This window comes from Hylobates moloch, unplaced genomic scaffold, assembly GCF_009828535.3.
Source record: "Hylobates moloch isolate HMO894 unplaced genomic scaffold, HMol_V3 SCAFFOLD_21, whole genome shotgun sequence".
Taxonomy (NCBI): Eukaryota; Metazoa; Chordata; class Mammalia; order Primates; family Hylobatidae; genus Hylobates; species Hylobates moloch.
This window is the reverse complement of record NW_026652296.1, coordinates 4115445-4121401: the sequence shown is the minus strand read 5'-3', so window position 1 is coordinate 4121401 and position 5957 is coordinate 4115445. Positions and strand designations below refer to the sequence as shown.

General features: G+C 55.9%; 1 pseudogene; it reads right to left on the bottom strand.

The window, feature by feature from the left end:
• Positions 1-3208: 3208 nt before the first annotated feature.
• On the bottom strand, positions 3209-4964 carry LOC116461067 (zinc finger protein 358-like; annotated as a pseudogene).
• Positions 4965-5957: the final 993 nt, after the last annotated feature.

Sequence of the window (5957 nt, the reverse complement as noted above, 5' to 3'; positions counted from 1 at the left end):
GCTGCAGAGCCTTAGCACAGGCTGCTCGCTCCGCTGGATCACACCCATACCATGGCCCGGCTGGCTCCTTGTTGACTTTCAATTCGGAGATGAATGATCATCTCCCTGGAAAAGGCTCTGTCACTCTCCAATGACCCAGTTCTGGTTTATCTTCACCGTGCTGATCGCCCCTGCAATCTGTTTACTTTCAGCTCTTGGACCGGTTCTTCCCTGCCCACCCGGCTGCGCTTGGTGCTGTGTGCACAGTAGGTGCTCGGTCAATATTTGTCCAGGGGATAACACGCCTTCCAGCGGTGCGGCTCCAGCTCTGAGGGCATATTCATCATCGGGGTATCTTGTTAGAATCAAGGGTCCAGTTCAGGAGTCTGGAGTGGGGCTCAGGAATCTAAATTTCTGAGAAGCTTCCAGGTATTGTGATGCTGCAGGTAGGTGGGCCGTGCTTTGGGGTTCAAGAGTGTGTGAATGGCACAGCCGCGACCTGGGGCATCAACAGAGGGAGGGGCTGGTTGAAACAGGGAGGGGCTTCATTGAGGAGGAGACCCTGATATTTAAGTAATGGAATTTGTCTTCCCCACCCCCACCCCCACCACCCCTTCATCCCTGCTGCCATCATTTCTCAGCCACATTATTTTTTTTTTGAGACAGAGTCTTGCTGTCGCCCAGGCTGGAGTGCCGTGGCGCAATCTCTGCTCATTGCAACCTCTGCCTCCTGCGTTCAAATGATTCTCCTGTCTCAGCCTCTGGAGTAGCTGGGATTACAGGCATGCACCACCACACCCGGCTAATTTTTGTATTTTTAGTAGAGACGGGGTTTCACCGTGTTGGCCAGGCTGGTCTCGAACTCCTGACCCCAAGTGATCCACCTGCCACAGTCCCCCAAAGTGCTGGGATTGCAGGCGTGAGCCACCGCGCCTGGCCTCTCAGCCACATTATTGATCTGCTCATCATGTCCTCCTTCCCCCCGATCATTGTCCCCAAGCTAACCTGAGCTTCCTAAAGCCCACAGAGAGCTTGCCGTGGTCTCGGGAACACTCAGACTCTTGCCTACTCCTCCAGCCTGGCACTAAAGAGGCACCCCCCACAAAAAATTTGCCGAATAAAGGACTGAGTGATGTCATTGGGCCACAATTGACTCCTGGGGCTCTCTTGTCCCTTCAACTCCGCCTCTCATCTGCATGTGTGAACCTCCCAGTTGGACTGGAAAAAGGTTTAGCTCCTCTCTTTATCCTGCAAGGAAGCTCTGCAGGAAACTCTCCAAGAGGACAATAAGCCCCCTTGCCTTTGCAAAAACATTTTAATAGCTGTTATTTTCAGCTGATTCCCACAGAGATCGGCAGCACCGGTTTTGAAGGCCACGTGTACTCCAGGTAAGGAGGACACAGGTGCAGGGGCCAACTGCCTGTGCTTGCTCCCTTACTCACTTGTCGTTTTAACTTCTTTGTGCCTCAATTTTCCCATCTGTGTAATGGGGGTAATAAAATGTACCTCCAGACCAGGCGTGATGGCTCACGCCTGTAATCCCAGCACTTTGGGAGGTCGAGGCCGGAGGATCACCTGAGGTCAGGAGTTAGGGGACAGCCTGGCCAATATGGCGAAACCCCATCTCTACTAAAAATACAAAAATTAGACAGGCATGGTGGCTCATGCCTGTAATCCCAGCTACTCAGGAGGCTGAGGCAGGAGAATCGCTTGAACTTGGGAGGCGGAGGTTGCAGTGAGCCGAGATCGTGCCACTGCACTCCAGCCTGGGTGACAGAGCGAGACTGTCTCAAAAAATCAAAAAATCAAAAATAAAAAAAAGTACCTCCGATTGCTGTTAGGATGACGAAGTAGTTAATACAGCTGCTCAAGCACAGTGGCGCCTGACACATTGTGAGCCCTAGGTTGTACTTGATGTGTTTAGCAGAGTAAGAAAGACTGTGAACAACTGAGTGGCCAGTTCAAGCCTGCTTACCTTGCTAATGGGAGAACTGGGCTGAGCAAGTTCTCCTGTCTATAAATTCTATGGGCTTTCATTGTACTTCAGGAGTCCCCAGTATGGGATATTTTTGGACCAGAAAATTGATATGCCAGTGGTACCTTTGAGGACCCCTGGCATTTCATTCCAGATGGAACTAGTAAACATCCGGTGGAGGGGGGCGGGGAATTATCTCAGACTCAAGAAGGATCATTCTCATGAAGACAGAAAGTATCTGCATCCATAGGGTACGGTCCGCTCTTATCTCAGTTCTGTGGAGAATCTTGACAATTTTGTTCTAGAGCAGTGATGCCTCCATTGATACCTCAAGGGGACACTGAAAATGTTTGGGGGAACTCTTTGATTGTCACAATGGCCAAGGGGCAGCTGGTGACATTCATGGGCAGAGGTCATGGATGCTAAATGTCCTTCAAGGTGCAGAGCAGTCTTCCGCCCACAAAGGCTGTCCCGCCTCCCACATGACTTGGTGTTTTGTTTTGTTTGAGATGGAGTCTCACGCTGTTGCCCAGGCTGGAGTGCAGTGGCATGATCTCAGCTCACTGCAACCTCCACGTCCCGGGTTCAAGGGATTCTCCTGCCTCAGCCTCCCAAGTAGCTGGGATTACAGGCACCTGCCACTATGCCTGGCTAACTTTTGTATTTTTAGTAGAGATGGGGTTTTCCATGTTGGCCAAGCTGTTCTAGAACTCCTGACCTCAAGTGATCTGCCTGCCTCGGCATCACAAAGTGTTGGGATTACATGCATGAGTCACCTTGCCAGGCCTCCCACATGACTTTGAAACCACCCTTAGCCATTTCTGTAGGCAAAGAACCAGTTTCTCATTATCCAAGTCTAGAACCCAGTTACATATAACATTGAAATACAAACTATTTTTGCATACTTTTAATAGTCACTGATTTTTTTTCAGAAATATAACTACTGGATAAATGAGGGGGAAATAGGTTTTGTTTTGTTTGAAATTTTACCAAGAGTTGGCCATTTTGCAGATTCTTGTCACCAACGGCACCACTGCTCCGCCTTGAATGTTGTGTCCCCTGAGCTCTGAGTCCCAGGTCAGATGCTACCCTTCTCACCCTGTGTCCTAGCTCCAGTCACACACACTGGTCCAATGTGGGCTGGCACAGAAGACTGCAGGCCTGGGGGTGCCCAGCACTGGGACTGGATATCAGAACACCTGACTTCAAAGTCTGGTTGGAGCACTTTCTAGCTGTGTGCCCTTGGGTAAGTCTTTTTTTTTTTTTTTTTTTTTTTGGCAGTGGGAGGATTTTACTAACTGCACAACACACAACTTCCCCAGGCTCCCGAGGATGCCGGCGTCTCCTTCAGCCATCAGGCCCCAGCAGTGCCCCTTGCTCCTGTACCCACTCTGGACTCTCGCCGGTAGGGAGGGCTGGGCTGACAGTGCCACGAGTGGGAGAGCAGGGGTCAGGGCAGGACACAGGGTTGGGATCAGGGCTGGGCACAGGATCAGGGTCTGGGCTGGGCACAAGGTTGGGACCAGCGTCGTGCCCAGCCTTCAGGTCAGAAGATTCCACAGGAGTAGGGCTGGGGGTGGATCTGGAGCCTGGGAGGGGTTTGGAGCTGGGATCCGGCAGAGTGCCCGGCCTAGAGCCAGGGTCAGGGTTGCAGCCAGAGCTGGTGCCGGGGCTGAGGCCCAAGCCAGAGCCGAGCACAGAAACAGCATCAGGACCCAGGAGGGAGACCTGCCCCGGCCTCATCATGGATGCAGGGCTTAGGCCAGGCCCGAGGCCCAGGCCGCACCCTCATGCACCCGCTTGTGCTTGGTGAGGCTGGAGGCCTGGCCAAAGGCCTTCCTGCAGAGCTGACAGCGATAGGGACGCTCGCCCGAATGCACGTGCAGGTGCTGGAGCAGCACTGAGCTCTACCCGAAGGCCTTGGAGCAGTGCGGGCAGGCGTAGGGCCGCTCGCCCGTGTGGATGCGCAGGTGGTGGTGCAAGCTGGAGCTCTGCCCGAAGGCCTTGCCGCACTGCGGACACGGGTAGGGCCGCTCGCCCGTGTGCGTGCGCAGGTGTTTGAGCAGCGCAGAGCCCTGGCCGAAGCCCTTGGCGCACACCTGGCACTTGTGGGGCCGCGGGCCGCCGTGCGTGCGCAGGTGCTGTGCCAGGAGCGAGCCGTGCCCGAAGGCCTTGCCACACACCGGGCAGTGGTGCGGCTTCTCCCCGCTGTGGCTGCTGCGATGTTTCAGCAGCGTGGAGCGCCAGCCGAAGGCCTTGCCGCAGGCCGCGCACTGATACGGCCGCGCCCCGGTGTGGATGCCACGGTGCTGCGCCAGGGTGGCACCGTGGCTGAAGGACTTCCCGCAGTCGGGGCAGCGGTACGGCTTCTCGCCGCTGTGGGTACGGCGATGCTGGCTCAGCCTGGAGCTGCGGCGGAAGGCTCGCCCGCAATCCAGGCAGGAGAAGGGCCCCGGGGCGGGCTGGCGGGGGCGGGGAGCACCGTGGGGCTGGTGGCCAAGACCTGGGGGGTGGCAGTGAGGCCAGAGGAGATGGTGTCCACGTTTGGATGGCCGGGGCTGAGGGTGTCGCTGTTAGGATCGAGAATCAGGGGTACGGGGCCAATCACATCTGGATCGAGGTCGAAACTCGAAGACATGGGGTCGGGATCTTGGGGTTCCGAGCCCGGAGCTTCGGCCTCGGGGTTCAGATCCTCCGAGACGGGCTCCAGATCTTCATAGCTGGGGTCCACGTCTTCCGCGACAGTGTTGAGGTCTTCAGGGTCGGGCTCTGGGGCTTCAGAAACCGGGTCCAGATCTTCAGGATTGGGGTCTAGGTTCTCGGAGTCAGAGTCGAGCTCTTCATAAACGGGTCTCGGGCCTTTGTGGCCTGGGTTCCTGACCAGGACTGAGCGCCGCATTTCAGGCGTGGATGTGCCAGCCGCTTCTGGGGCAAGACCCGGCGCCCCTCGCCCCTGCCCGGCCCGCCGAGCCCGCGCCGGCCGCCGGTGCCCCCCGGGGCCTGCAGGAAGCCCCCCCCCCCCCCCCCCCCGCCGGCCCCCCCCCCCCCCCCCGCCGGCCGCCCTTGGGTAAGTCTTTGGTCATGCTGAGCCTTGGTTTCTTTCACTGTAAAATGGGATCCTAAAGTGCCAACTTGGCGGGGTGTAGTGGCTTCACGCCTGTAATCCCAGCACTTTGGAAGGCTGAGGGGAGGTGGATCACTTGAGGTCAGGAGTTCGAGATCTGCCTGGCCAATATGGTGAAACCCTGTCTCTACTAAAAATACAAAAAATTAGCCAGGCATGGTGGCGAGCATCTGTAATCTCAGCTACTTAGGAGGGTGAGGCATGAGAATTGCTTGAACCCAGGAGGCGGAGGTTGCAGTGAGCTGAGACAGTGCCACTGCACTCCAGTCTTGGTGACAGAGCGAGACTCTGTCAAAAAAATTAAAAAGTGCCATGGGGTGGATATGAGGGCACAAGGAGATCACAGGGGCCTGTGCTCAGCCTGGCAACAGGAGCACACAATTTACACCTGTTATCAAAGAGGAAAGGCCAAATGAATGGAGGAATGAAGGGAGTGGACCTTGAGATTGCGTGCATTTTCTGTTTTTTCCACGGCATGAGGTGGTGTTTAGGGAGTCAGTGGTGTTGGTGAAAACACACACACAGCAGGATAAGAACAGGTGGGTCCTTCTGTTGATCCACGTCCTTCCCCTCCCTTGGCCTTCCTCCATCTCTCCCTCTCTCGGCCCCCTCCTCCTCCCACCACTCCCCATCACTCTCTCAGGATGAATGTGAGGGAAGCACTGAAACCCCCTGGCTAGCCCTCACTGCAGCGTGGCCTCGAGGAGCAGAGGCCACACCTGAGAGCAGGAGGGCCTGGATTCACGTCCTGAAGCCACTGTTCCCTGGCGGGGTGACCTGGAACTCTTGATTCTGTTTCCTCCCTGGAATTCCCCATTACCTCGTCATACCTTCACATCCACTGTATGAGGTTGGTACTTTAGGATCCCCATTTAGCAG